Raw genomic sequence first — 14,874 nt, 5'->3', positions numbered from 1 at the left:
AATATCGATTAAACAGATCACATAAACATAACAATCCTTCCCACAACACATAAAATAACAATATTAAATGCGACAGCTCTTCTCTGATGACAACCCACCTGTCACTCACAACCAATCAAGTCCCGCCCTACATCTTTTCTTGTTCGGCAAGCTTTTTTTCTGTCCGAGAAGCCAGAAAAGACTATCAACTTCCATTCCAGACTGTAACATCACGGAAATCGGACCTGTTTAAAATCCCTTGCTTTAAACTGTAAGTAGGCCTATTGCGCTTTGCAAATGCAGTAACTAGCCAACATTGAGCTCAGGAAAAACACGTTGCTAATCCCGGTGAATATCTGCATCTATTAGCAAGCTAGCTGCTTGAAAAATTTACATTCAGTATAAAACAAAGATGGCAGTTTAGTCAATATCTCAAAACATTCAGGTAAGACCGCTCAAACCCTCTTTGTGACGCTTTGTATGATATTTTATAGGCAATATATTTGACATGACAAAATATGTCATTCAAATTCATACAAAATATTTACGTTTGTGTTGGAGATGTTTTCGTGAAAAAAGTAATGAAAGAAGCAGCCTGTCAAACACAAAACCCTCCCTTGAAAGCAAAGAAGCTTTGTCTGCACTTAACTGAAGCACTCCCAAGTGTGGTGAACTAACTGTAAGGCACAATGGCTATAATCATGGATTTCAGTAAGTCTCCATTCACTGCTCACCCAAACTTCGGGTCATATCTGCAACAGTTTTGATAAAGATGTAAGGCTGAAGCACATGAGAGTCACTGGTGTCGTATCCACGTGAGATACTCTGTCAGGCCCTGCAGAACAAAACTACTTCAAAGTATTGCCGAAGTCTGCGATAAGTGCCAACGATACACGTATGAGTTCAATTTAAGAAAGTTTAGGATGTAAATTGTACATCAAACAACAAAAGAACTAGGTTATTTCTGATTTAAAAAAAAAAAAAGTTTTTTGAAGGGATTGTTTACCCAAAAATGAAAATTCTGTCATAATTTAAGTACTCACCCTCATGTCGTACCAAACCTGTGAGACTTTCGTTCATCTTTGAAACACAAATGAAGAAATTTTCAATAAAACCTGAGAGATTTCTGTCCATCCATAGAAAGTCCATTCCAACAAAAATTAATAAATTTTTAAAATAAATAAATTAATAATAAATAAATTATAAATTAATAAAAAATTATAGTTAATAAAGACATTGTAAACATAATCCATATGAACTGAGCCTTTTAATCCAAGTCTTCTGACAGTCTTCTGAAAAGACATGATTGTATGATGAACTGATTTAATTGAGGCTTTTATTCACATGTAAACATTAATCAGCACACATACAGTATTTAGAGAGCTCATCAAATATGGTAAAAGAAAGCTCAATGTGCAAGAATCAATAACCCTTTAGACCTCTCGAACACATAAAGATAATACTGAAAGGCAACCTCCAAATTACTAACATTTGTCAACCACTTGGGAGAGCTGACTTTTCTTGATTTCTTTATATATGCTGCCTAAATGTTTTGTTTATGGGGTTCTGAACAGTATGAATTTTCCAAACATGCGAATTTATCCATTAATGCACACATAAACAACCATTTGCTGTATTTGACACTTTTCACAAATATAGTACAAAATAAGGGAACTTAAAATAAAATAAATGACAATACCCTCAGAAAATGTTGATCATCAATGTCACGAGAGCTGATTTATTTAATTTTATTATTCATTTTCGACCACAAATTTGGAGCATCTATGGACAGCTGTGTGATTTGCAAATGTTTGATGAAATAAAAATCAAATAAATGTCTGAATTAAACAGACAAATATTATACAGTTAATAAAAATAAGTAAATAGAACTATTACAGTGTTGTTAGTAACCGGGTTGCAAACGTACCTTAAATTAAGCTTTTACTTGAGATTAGCAAGTTTGGGACCAAATTGTTTTTTTTGTTTTTTTTGTTTAATTATATCCCATAAATGAAAGATTTTTATTTTTATTTTCACCCAATAACTTCAGTAACAGGGTTTAATGATTTGAGCTTGGTGATTGGCGAATTTGTGTAAAATTAAAGACTCCAAATCATGTGACATCTTGGAAGTCACAATTTTAAGCAATATTATTTATTTTCTAATGGTGAAAATGATGTGGTAAGAAAGAGGGTGGGGCAGTTAAATGTTATGCTTTAGGTAATTACATTAAAATTATATTAGAAAATGATTTTATTGTTGTTATTATTATATGTGATATTATCTAATAGTTCTCAATTCAAACAAAGATATGACTTGTTTATGGAATGTGACATTTATTACATTGACCTTTTTGTTTGTCTCATAATATTTTGGACTTTAATAACTGAATGTGTGCACATTGTGTGCAATGGCATGTGTCAGGCTGTTAACAGTATTCAGTCCAGAAGTTTTCTGAAGGTGTCTTGACTGTCACAATGCTCATGTTATTCACTCAAGGACATATAACAGAATAACAGTGCTGCCAAGCTGTCCATCTGTCAGGACAGTAAGTAAGCCTGAAATGTGCCAGTGGTGCTACTGCTGCTGAAAACACATTCTTTATTGCTCCTAAAATACTGAAACTAGAGGTATTTAATGCTCGCCGAGGCTGCATTTATTTAATCAAAAATGCACTAAAAACAGTAATATTGAGAAATATTATTACAATTTAATAATATGTGTATTTTAAAATGTATTCCTGTGATGCAAAGCTGAGTTTTCAGCATCATTACTCCAGTCTTCATTGTCAGATTTGCTGCTCAAGAAACATTTCTTATTATTATCAATGTTGAAAACAGTTTTTGATGCTGAATTGTTTTTGTGGAAACCGTGATACTCTCAACCATTCAAAAGTTTGGGGCAAAACAAAAAAAAAAGAGAAAGAAATTAATACTTTTATTCAGCAAAAAACTGTTTTAAACATTGTAAACCCTAACGCTCAAAATAATTAATTGGTTTGAGTAGGGCAAACTCAAATTAAACAAATTAAAGATTAACATTTAGTATTTAGAACTTTCTTTTTCTTCTGAGTTCACAAAACTGACACATTTTAAGTAATCTGAATTGTTCGTTGTTTTGAGTTTTATGAACTCTTTTAATTTAGACAAACTTAAATTTACCTGAAATTGGGCTGGGATTTCTATTTCCCTGTATGCTTTACAAAGACACTCGAAAGGGAGAATAAATGCTAAAATCAAGTGTTATATAATGCTTTTTTGTGCAAGATTAGTGTTAAGTGGGGTATTTAGTGGTGTTTAATGCTTTGCTATCCCAATTTAAAAGAGTTTCTGTTATGTGGGGTTTTTGGGGGGTTACCAGCATGGAAAGAGTGGAACATGGGCTTAGTTTGAGAACAGGTATTTCATAAATGTTTTATATTGCCATACACTTTCAGCAATTGGTATGCTATGCTCATGTTATCAGAGCATTATGTTACCAATTAGCATTTGCTGAATTATCTAGTTATAGCTAGCTAAATTTACACTGCTAAAAATATATATTAAGATGTCAGTGCATCAGTACGAAATTGAAATCTGCCAGTTCTATTTACTTAAACTTTGAATTTCTTAACTTAAAAAATTGGTGTAACTGATTACCTCAAATTTTTTGAGTTTTGCCAACTTATTCGGGTTTATAGTGCATAACAATAATAATAAGAAGAACCCTTATTAATAATTAATATATTATTAATTATACATTAATTATATTATATTATATTATATTAATTATACATTATTATATTATAATTATACATATAATGATTTATAATAACCGAGAAGCCAAAAAAGACTGGAGTATTGATGCTGAAATTTTATCTTTGCCATCAGAGGAATAAATAACATTTTAAAATACATTAAAATAGAAAACGGCTATTTTAAATTGTAAAAATATTTCACAATATTAATGTTTTTACTGTATTTGTGATCAAATAAATGCAGCCTTTTTGTGTATAACATATTTCTTTAAAAAATCTTAATGATTCCAAATTTTTTAATTGGTTGTGTGTGTGTGTGTGTGTGTGTGTGTGTGTACGTGTGTGTGTGTAGGCCTATATAATATACTGTATATATCTTTTTCTCTCACAATGTCAGATAAAAACCTTTGTTTTCCAAAGCTAGCTAACCAAGATAGATGACTGACCTGGCTTCATGCAACTAAAATGTATTTTTCTTTTCTAGGCAACATATGTTGTAAAGTGTCTATTGATTTGCCCAGAAGAAAAAGATGAACATGGCACTGAGGATCCTTCAATGAAATTCTTTTACTGTCCCTTCCCATCATGCACTATAGAGAGTGATTCGACTGAATGGCGAACCATGAAGCAGAACGTTGCCATTTCATACGTGACCTCCAGGTGTGTGTTTGTGTGTGTGTGTTTCTCTGTCTTTGTCATTCCAGTCGAATGCTTCTGACAGCACACCAGATTCAGACTGTTGATGGATGGATTCGTCTCTACTGCTAATGGAAACTTATTCAGTTCACTGAAATAAATATGTAATATTGCAAGCTTGATTTATTTCTTTATAGGAGTAATCAGTGTGCATATATGCATATGCTAGTCAGACAATCAGCCTACGCTTTTGATCTATAGCTATTAGAGTGGTAGTTACACAGACAAATGACATCCTCTAGTGTCCTCACCCCTTCAGATAGCAATATGAATACAAAGAAGGCTATTGAAGTCACATCTCTCTCTGTCTCTGTATTTATCTTCTTCTCTCAGTCCTGAGCTTTCTTTTGTTTGGTGATGAGTCTGCAAGCTTCATTCACAAGTTAATTTGTTCCTTGCAATTGACACATTCTTTCCTTATCACAATATTTACTCCCATCTGGGCTCTGTGTGCTGAGCTGAGGAAACGTAGCTTTTTGACTAGGAAACACTTAGTAAAACAAATAAAACACTTGTTTGGGTGATCTGAACACACTGGCGATCCAAAGAAATATTAGGCCTGAAACATACAGTACTCTAGATATACTTACAGTTCAATTCATGTTTGTTTTGCTCTGAAGAATCAAGGAGTAAAGGTTTGGTTTATTCGAGTTACTAGATGCTGTCCCAGGGTGCAGGGCAGTTGGATATGTAGGTGGGCAACTAAAGTCAATATGAGAAGAACTAAACCTAGATCTAAACCTTCTAAAATCAAAATACATTTACTTGAGAAGCAAAATGACTTCAGATTTTAAGTCTTGTTTTCTAAAAAATGTATCAAAATTGAGGAAAAGAAACTTAATTCAAAGAGAAAACGGGAATTTTCTTATCCCGTTGACTTTAACGCTTCAAAATGTTCTTAAAGAAATTGTAAACGTAATCAATTTGAATCAAGCACTTTAATCCAAGTCTTCTGAAGAGACACAAACTCTTTATATTATGAACAGATTTAATTTAAGGTTTTATTCACATAAAGCCTAAACATTGATCAGCGCACATACCTGTATATAGACCTCTCAATATGGAAAACAGAAGCTCAAACATAAGTGAACCATTCTGATGAATCATCAGTTTCAGACCTTTTTGCAAACCCTTTTGACCAATTAGATTAATTTATTCGTGGCCTTGATAGTTCTGATTCTAAACAGCAGATAGAAAATGCACATGACATGACTGCTGAAATATATCAGTGAAAATGATTCTCAAGTTAGTATACGGTAATCTCTGTTGTCAGACAAGGGTTTAAGTGGACTAAATGATCAGAGAAGTCTGAAGGTCCAGATATGAATTTTGATTAAAGTCGGCATGAAACGGACACTGCGATAGTCTTTTCTTCCTTGTTGTGACGTATATCCAAGTGAAACGGCTTCTCGAACAAGAATATAGGGAGGGACTTGATTTTGTCCATCAGGAATTGATTGGACGGTTGTTTTTTGCTATTGGTCAATCTAATGTGAGTGACAGGTCGCAGAGATGTCGCTGCAAGTGGGAGGGGAAGTTATTTTGGTTAAAGATTACGAGGGCACATGAATTTATAAAAAATAATGATGTGCACGGAAAAATCATTTATAATGAATACTCCAATACTCCATTAAAAAACTGTCAATTTTGATTTCATGGTGAAAAAACATGGATGAATTGTTCACAATAAGATCAATGGACCATTTTCAGACTGTGATGATGCATTTCCACAGTTATCAACATCGCAAATCTAGTAAAGTTTTTCTTTTTCTTTTTAAAATTTAATACACATTTATAACGCTATACTTTGCTATATTACCTTGGCAGTAAATGACAAAAAAAAAAAAAAAAAAAAAACACTGCTGCAAGGGTGTTTCTAATACAATGGCTGAGGGAGTGACAGAAAATGTTACATCTTTCTCTCTTCTGACTATCTCTGTATATTTCCTCTTTTGTAAATTTGTGGAAACTCTATCATGAATTTTTTTCTTTTGCTATTGGAGCAAATGGGAATACAAAAATTATATTTGTTGTCATCTCCCATTCACCGCTATAGAAGTATTCTGACAAATTCCACTTCTGAAAACCCCAGAAATGTGAAAAGGGTGCGTTTGGGGAAAAAAAATAATAATTTCATGCTGACTTTAAAGTGCTGACGTAAAAAAACAAGACACTGAAAACAGAAACGATGCAACAGTCAAAGGCGTCTGTCTAGTTGGCACAGGTTTATATTTAGGGGGGAAAATTACAGTGGAAAAGCACATTAATAAACTTAAATTTTACTGATTGTGTTGCGTGCAGATGGATTGAGCAGTGTCCACCCTAGATAACATATGAATCCCAAATATTTAATTAAAGTATTTATTGTGTGAAATGGACTTACATTCTTCCTGTCTGCGGTCACTTAAAAAAATGCAAATGAAATGGAGCGTCCATGGACAAACATATAAGATCTTTATTTTTATTTATTTTTAATATGATTTGAATGTGTTCTTGAGATTCACCCTGGTACTCTCTGTGACTCGATGCATGCTGTGACACATCATCTAACTTCTCAAATCTGCAGCACAGGTCCAATAAGTTAAAATTCCTCCCTTCCATCTCATGTTTTGTTATGTTGTTTTTTACTCTTATATAATCACATTTTTTCTAGGGATGTTGGGTAGGAGGATGTAACTAATTGGGATGTGGGTTGCCGTGTGGCCCACAAGGGATCAGCAAGCATCTGTGAGTGTCGTTTCATCACCGTTATCAGTCTTCCCAACGGATCCGGAGTCGCCTTTCTGTGAACTGCTTCTGGGTAAGTCCCGTTGACATGCAAATGTAGGAGCGAAATAAAAGTATAAAATCCTCTGACTGTTACTGGTGAGACGAGGGAACTCTGCTGCTGTCTTGAAAACCTTATGTTATATGGATTAACGTGCAGGTTTCTGTCAGTGACACGCCACAACAGTAAATAATAAAACAATGTTTTGCATTATAGACTATTATTTATTAAACCTCATGCTCATGTTGTTCCAAACCTGTATGCTGTTTTTTTTTTTCTTCTGTGGAACATAAAAGGGAATTTTCAACACTTTTTAAATTTCAAGTCATAGTGGTGGCTGTCAAGAGTGTGTGTGTGTGTGTGTGTGTGTGTGTATATATATATATATATATATATATATATTCCAAATTACTATATACTTACAGTGGGTACGGAAAGTATTCAGACCCCCTTTAATTTTTTCACTCTTTGTTATATTGCAGCCATTTGCTAAAATCATTTAAGTTCATTTTTTTTCCTCATTAATGTACACACAGCACCCCATATTGACAGAAAAACACAGAATTGTTGACATTTTTGCAGATTTATTAAAAAAGAAAAACTGAAATATCACATGGTCCTAAGTATTCAGACCCTTTGCTGTGACACTCATATATTTAACTCAGGTGCTGTCCATTTCTTCTGATCATCCTTGAGATGGTTCTACACCTTCATTTGAGTCCAGCTGTGTTTGATTATACTGATTGGACTTGATTAGGAAAGCCACACACCTGTCTATATAAGACCTTACAGCTCACAGTGCATGTCAGAGCAAATGAGAATCATGAGGTCAAAGGAACGGCCTGAAGAGCTCAGAGACAGAATTGTGGCAAGGCACAGATCTGGCCAAGGTTACAAAAAAATTTCTGCTGCACTTAAGGTTCCTAAGAGCACAGTGGCCTCCATAATCCTTAAATGGAAGACGTTTGGGACGACCAGAACCCTTCCTAGAGCTGGCCGTCCGGCCAAACTGAGCTATCGGGGGAGAAGAGCCTTGGTGAGAGAGGTAAAGAAGAACCCAAAGATCACTGTGGCTGAGCTCCAGAGATGCAGTCGGGAGATGGGAGAAAGTTGTAGAAAGTCAACCATCACTGCAGCCCTCCACCAGTCGGGGCTTTATGGCAGAGTGGCCCGACGGAAGCCTCTCCTCAGTGCAAGACACATGAAAGCCCGCATGGAGGACTCCAAGATGGTGAGAAATAAGATTCTCTGGTCTGATGAGACCAAGATAGAACTTTTTGGCCTTAATTCTAAGTGGTATGTGTGGAGAAAACCAGGCACTGCTCATCACCTGTCCAATACAGTCCCAACAGTGAAGCATGGTGGTGGCAGCATCATGCTGTGGGGGTGTTTTTCAGCTGCAGGGACAGGACGACTGGTTGCAATCGAGGGAAAGATGAATGCGGCCAAGTACAGGGATATCCTGGACGAAAACCTTCTCCAGAGTGCTCAGGACCTCAGACTGGGCCGAAGGTTTACCTTCCAACAAGACAATGACCCTAAGCACACGGCTAAAATAACAAAGGAGTGGCTTCACAACAACTCCGTGACTGTTCTTGAATGGCCCAGCCAGAGCCCTGACTTAAACCCAATTGAGCATCTAAAAATGGCTGTCCACCAACGTTTACCATCCAACCTGACAGAACTGGAGAGGATCTGCAAGGAGGAATGGCAGAGGATCCCCAAATCCAGGTGTGAAAAACTTGTTGCATCTTTCCCAAAAAAGACTCATGGCTGTATTAGATCAAAAGGGTGCTTCTACTAAATACTGAGCAAAGGATCTGAATACTTAGGACCATGTGATATTTCAGTTTTTCTTTTTTAATAAATCTGCAAAAATGTCAACAACTCTGTGTTTTTCTGTCAATATGGGGTGCTGCGTGTACATTAATGAGGGAAAAAAAATGAACTTAAATGATTTTAGCAAATGGCTGCAATATAACAAAGAGTGAAAAATGTAAGGGGGTCTGAATACTTTCCGTACCCACTGTATATAGACGAGAGATTGTGCAAAGAGGTTAGAAAGTACCCTCATTTGTACAACTCTAGCATGAAAGAATACAAAGATATTTACATGGGTTGTAACCCGTGGCGAGAGATTGCTCAAAACTGTGCATCGAACGCCTGTGTACGTCAAGTGCGTATGCATAAAAAACGAAGTATAACCAGGGTTTAAAGTTAAAAAAAAGTCATCATTTACTCACCCTGGTGTTGTTCTAATGCCGTATGCCCTTCTTTTTGGACAAGGTCAGGATTTTTGTTAAATAATACATAAAATTTTGGTTTGTTTTTCACCAAACCCTATTGTATACCCCCAGAAAACATTTGGAACATACGGCACGTGTCCCATGGGATCAATCTGCGATACTTTTGCATCTTTTTTTTAAAAGCTTGATGCTAGTCGCTATTGACTGGCATTATATGGACGAGCGCAAGCGGGAACATTTTTAAAAATTCTTCTTTTGTGGTCCAAAAAAGAAAGCCATACGGCATTAGAACAACACCAGGATGAGTAAACGATGACTTAATTTTCATTTTAGGGTGAACTATCCCTTTAACATTTTTATAGAAAATCTTCTTTGTCTCATAGTAATTTTATCATGTAAAATGAATATTTAAGATTTAGCACCAGGCACTAATCAAATCCATGCATTGGTATTAACTTCAGTAACAATAATTTGCTCAAACTCACAATAAATAATAAATTTCAGGAACACCACAGAACCGCAGCTGTAAGATTAATGTCTTCAGTAAACAATAGATATTCTTCACCGAGATTCATCACAGGACGAGATGATGAAGTCATCCTGTGTCATTCCCAAGTCTGAAAGAAACTTTTGATAGAAACTCCAATAATACACTTGAATCAAACGATGATTAGAATTCAGGTAGCAGCACCTGAGGTTCATTTGCATGAGAATAAATGCAGTGGGGACAGAGAAAGAAAGACAGAGCCTGACCTGATCAAAATCAAAATACATCCCAGTGTGCATCAGATGTGTTTAGTATACAGTATTACTCTTGTGAAAGGAAGGGTTCAGCATCAGATTGTTTGCGCGTGGGTGAATAGCATGAAAACAGGGTCACCTTATTTAAAAAAATAAAAAGGCAGTACAACGAATACTATCATTATGTACAAATGCTTCAAAATTTAAATAATGTTTTTTTTATTTTACAGTAATGAGAACACATTTTGCATTGGGGCAGTGATGCATGCTGAAAAATAATGCAAAACATCTTTATCTTTAGAAACATTAAAATAGTGTTTATTTTCTAATATATATATATATACATATACACTGTAAAAAATTATTTTCATGATTTATCACATTTTTTCTTTTGTCAAATCAACTTCAATAATTAATGTAGTTCAGATAACATACTATTTTGAGTTTCTGTTGAGTAAACCAATCGCCTTTATTGTATTTACTCAAATTTGAACTCAAAATTTTAAGGCAACTTACTTTAAGTTAAACCAACAATTCTATTTTATTATATATATATATATATATATATATATATATAGTAAAATAGAATTGTAAAATATATAGTAAAATAGAAAACAATATATATATATATTGTTTTGAAATATGATGTGAACATGTTCTTGAGATTCTCTGTGATTTCTGCACTGTGCATACAGCTCCAGGTCTTCTTGACCTTTAAGAGGACGAAGTGGCATTTTTAATAAATAGCCTTCTGTACAGTGTGGGAATGAATTTTAAACATATTCTTGGTGCTCAATTTGCTGCATTCATTTGCAGTGACTTTTGTAAACGTTTCTTACTGCAGTGTTAAAATCTAACATATACATCACACATCAGCCATTGACCTTACCTTTGATTTACCCTTTCATTTGCATATCTTCTGACATTTATTCGGGGAGATGTCATGTTTTGGGTAAATAAGTCACACATGCACAGGTGTTTAAAGGTACAGCACACTTCACTGCACTTTTGACTGCAGACATTCTGATATACAGGAAAAGGAGAAGGTTTTTTCATTATATGTTTGTTTAACAGAATTATATTTCAATGCTGGTCATATTTTATGAAAGCACACATGGAATGAATAAGTATTGCTTCAAATGAGTCTGCACTTGCTCAAGCACAAAAGCATATTTTGCATTTGTAGGGCAGATGTTTAGAACACTGACTGGGGAGCGTTTCCATATTCCAAACCCTCTAGCAGCACCAACAATTATAATTGTACATATTACTTGAACATAATGACCCAGAAACAAAATGGAGTGTTTATTTCAAGGATTTTTTTTTATTTTTATCTCCACTTGACATTCTGTTTTGTTTGGTTTTGTTGAAAACACAACAAAATATTTCAAAATACTACATACTTCCTACTCCCTTAAACTCTTCCTACATTTTTTCACTGATCTTCACCAAATTTGGGTTAGATCATCTTGAACCATGTAAGTTATTAAGAACTGTTTGTACCAAATTGCTCTTATGTAACACATCAACAAATTTGAAAGTGTCATAACACTTCCTACATATATTGTAGACATACTATATATATATATATATATATATATATATATATATACAGTCAAACCAAAATTTATTCAGACACCTTATACATTTATTCATTAATTCAGTTTATTCACTATAGTTTAAAAAAAAATGGTAATAAAATATGACAAGATCTCAGAGTTAAACTGTGTCAGAAAATAATCTTAATTATGTCAGATAACACTTAAGCAAAACATGGTCAGGTCAAAGTGTCTAAATAATTTTTGGTCCCAAATTTTTAGCAGTTTTACTGGTAGTCCACTGTATGAAGAATTTTTGGGTATAATATGTCACAGTTTACTTTTATTATGCTATCCTCACTTACATAAATGAACTATAGTGTCCTGCACCCACTAGTAAAAAAATATCAAAAATGTCTGGTTTAATTTTTGGTTTGACTGTATATATACAACTGTTCTTTCTGGTTCTCGAATCTGATTGGCTGACAGCCGTGCGATATTCTAGTGATAACAGCACTCGTACCTTTTCACCATTTGTGTCACTCCACTTGAAGCGACTGTCAATTTGGCCAAGCAAATCCACCATATTTTGTGCAGTATTATTGAGAGAGAGATCGCCTGAGCGAGCATTACCTGTGTCTGATATAACAATCATTCTTATCATGTCCATAACATTATATCCATTATAAAAATCCCTTTGAATGTCCACTGAGGAAAGCGATCTTTGTATTTGTCCTTTTTACAGTTAAGGGAATTTTCCATAATAACGCTAAACAACGTCCTTTGTTACAAAAGTCCTTTCAATTTAAAAGTCTCTTGCGACTGACTCATTCACTCGTAAAGTTTGCCGCCATTATTACACACTAATGGATTTTTTCTCAATAGCAAATACAACATATTATTTATATAAAATATAATATTTATTGAAACAATATTTAAATTAACAATAGCCATTATAAATGACAATAGGAAGTAATCACAATTGTACAATTCAGTCAAACTTACAAAAGCAGTGGGTAACACTTTAGTATAGGGAACATGTATTCACTATTAACTATGACTTTTCCCTCAATAAACTCCTAATTTACTGCTTATTAATAGTTAGTAAGTTAGTTGTTAAGTTTAGGTATTGGGTAGGATTAAGAATGTAGAATAAGGTCATGCAGAATAAGGCATTAATATGTGCTTATTAATTACTAATAAGCAGCTAATATTCTAGTAATATGCATGCTAATAAGTAACTAGTTAAAATATAAATAAATATATACAACAGTTCTTTGTGTGTGTGTGTGTGTGTGTGTGTGTGTGTGTGTGTGTGTGTGTGTGTGTGTGTGTTTGTTTGTTTGTTTCCTCAGGTCACATTCAGCCAAGCCACATAAAAGTTGCACATTGGATTGTTGATGTTCAACACCATTCTCCAGAAGAAGAAAAAAAAAAAACTTTACAAACTTGCTGAAGATATCAAACTATTCTGTATGTCCTTGCCGCATTGTCCTGACAATGTCACTTGAATTTGCTACATACTGTACAAAAGACACTTTAAATATTGGTAAAAAAAAATGAATAGTTCTTCAGCTACAATTCCTAAATTCACCATGAGGGATGTTATAATGAAACAAATCAGCCTAACCGATACATTCTGAATAAAGGAACTGTGAATGTCTGCATAACTGCATAAATATTTATTTTTTCCTATGATTCATGCCGTGGGGTGTTTTCCATTGAGTCTGGATGGAATAATATGAATGCATCTGTTACTGAAATTCCCTGAGCACGTCCTCATTTGGCAAAGAGCTCTATAGTGTTATGAGGTTTTAATAAGCTTTTATATTCTGTTATATATTGTGTTTACACCATTCTTAAGAATAATAACTTTGAGGGTGCTGGGTAAATATGAAGTGCCTGTAGACAGCAGATGCATCAACGCTCACAAGGGCTTTTCAACTCCAATTTTGCCCCTGTACTGGGGCTCATGCACTTCCAAATCCATTACACACCCAGTGCTGTTGGAGTGATGAGAGGGCTCTGACTTTACTTCCTCCCATTCAGTTGCCTAAAATTCTTACACAAACAGTGCACTGCAGTTTCAAAGAACTTGTTTGTGCATTTTAAAGTCATTCTTTTCAATGAATTATATAGTTTTTGTTTACTATAATATGAATACTGTAGTATTTTAGAAGGGGGATTTTAGAATCTGCAATTAATTTGAACAGTAGCACTTTACAAATAGGTCCCATTAACACAAGTTAATGCATTAACAGTACAATACAGTTGTTACTTTATTAAAGTTAATAAAAAATAAAACTGTTTGGTTTTAGTTCATGCTAGCTCAGTTCCATTAAATATTAACAGGGGCCAGTTGTTCATAAAGTTTAATCTGGATCAGAATGATCTGGATTTGAAAATCCCATGTTTTGCTATCCAGGATCAGGTAATGCATCTTACTTTCCGGCTGGTTTTTCAAAGCAAAATTTGATTGTATCACCCTGATCCAGATACACACTTTTTCAGATTATGAAAATCTGGATTACTAGGGCTCTACAGAGCCTCTAAAGGGACATGGTGATAGAAGGAATATGAGATGGGGGGAAAAAAATAGTTCAATGCTTTTGCGTTCTTCATAGCGTTCACCCAAGAAACTTTGCATTCGCATTCAAAGGACTTTTGACTGGTTCATCTCTTATGAAGTAGTTTACAAACAGTGATAAAAAACACTTTACATTAAATATATTTTTGTTTGATATTTACAGCTGTTTGGGGATTATTTTATGGCACCAAAATCTCTTTTTTACTTTACATTAGGTTGCTGTAGAAAGGCTAAATATTTAGCCTAATGTCTACTTCTGATTTATTACTTTAACAATTAAACTAATCAAGAGCAAAATAAAAAATGTGTATGTATAAAATGATAAAAATGTTGTATTTTTTGACCAGTTTTAAAATTTTATTACATTTTTGTTCCTGAAATCACCCTTCTGATGGGATAATCCAGATTTTTTGGATCAAAGGTATCCCAATCGTACTAAAAAGTTTTGAACAACACAAACTGATGATTTTATCCATATCATAACCATGATTGGATTTTGTGATCTAGTCTGATTTCAGAATCCTTTTTTTTCCTTCTGAATAACCCATTTTCAAGATTTGATCCAATTTGATAGCCGAAATCTG

General features: G+C 34.2%; 1 long non-coding RNA gene across 1 annotated transcript; it reads left to right on the top strand.

Annotated features, from left to right (window-relative positions):
* The first annotated feature begins 126 nt into the window (after positions 1–126).
* Positions 127–13,321, top strand: LOC127523789 (uncharacterized). The gene is made up of 4 exons (XR_007932939.1): positions 127–250; positions 4,200–4,375; positions 7,065–7,211; positions 13,059–13,321. It is a non-coding gene; the product is annotated as an uncharacterized LOC127523789 (long non-coding RNA).
* The last annotated feature ends 1,553 nt before the right edge of the window (positions 13,322–14,874 follow it).

The sequence above is a fragment of the Ctenopharyngodon idella genome, chromosome 12, assembly GCF_019924925.1.
Source record: "Ctenopharyngodon idella isolate HZGC_01 chromosome 12, HZGC01, whole genome shotgun sequence".
NCBI lineage: Eukaryota > Metazoa > Chordata > Actinopteri > Cypriniformes > Xenocyprididae > Ctenopharyngodon > Ctenopharyngodon idella.
This window is presented reverse-complemented; position numbering and strand designations above follow the sequence as displayed.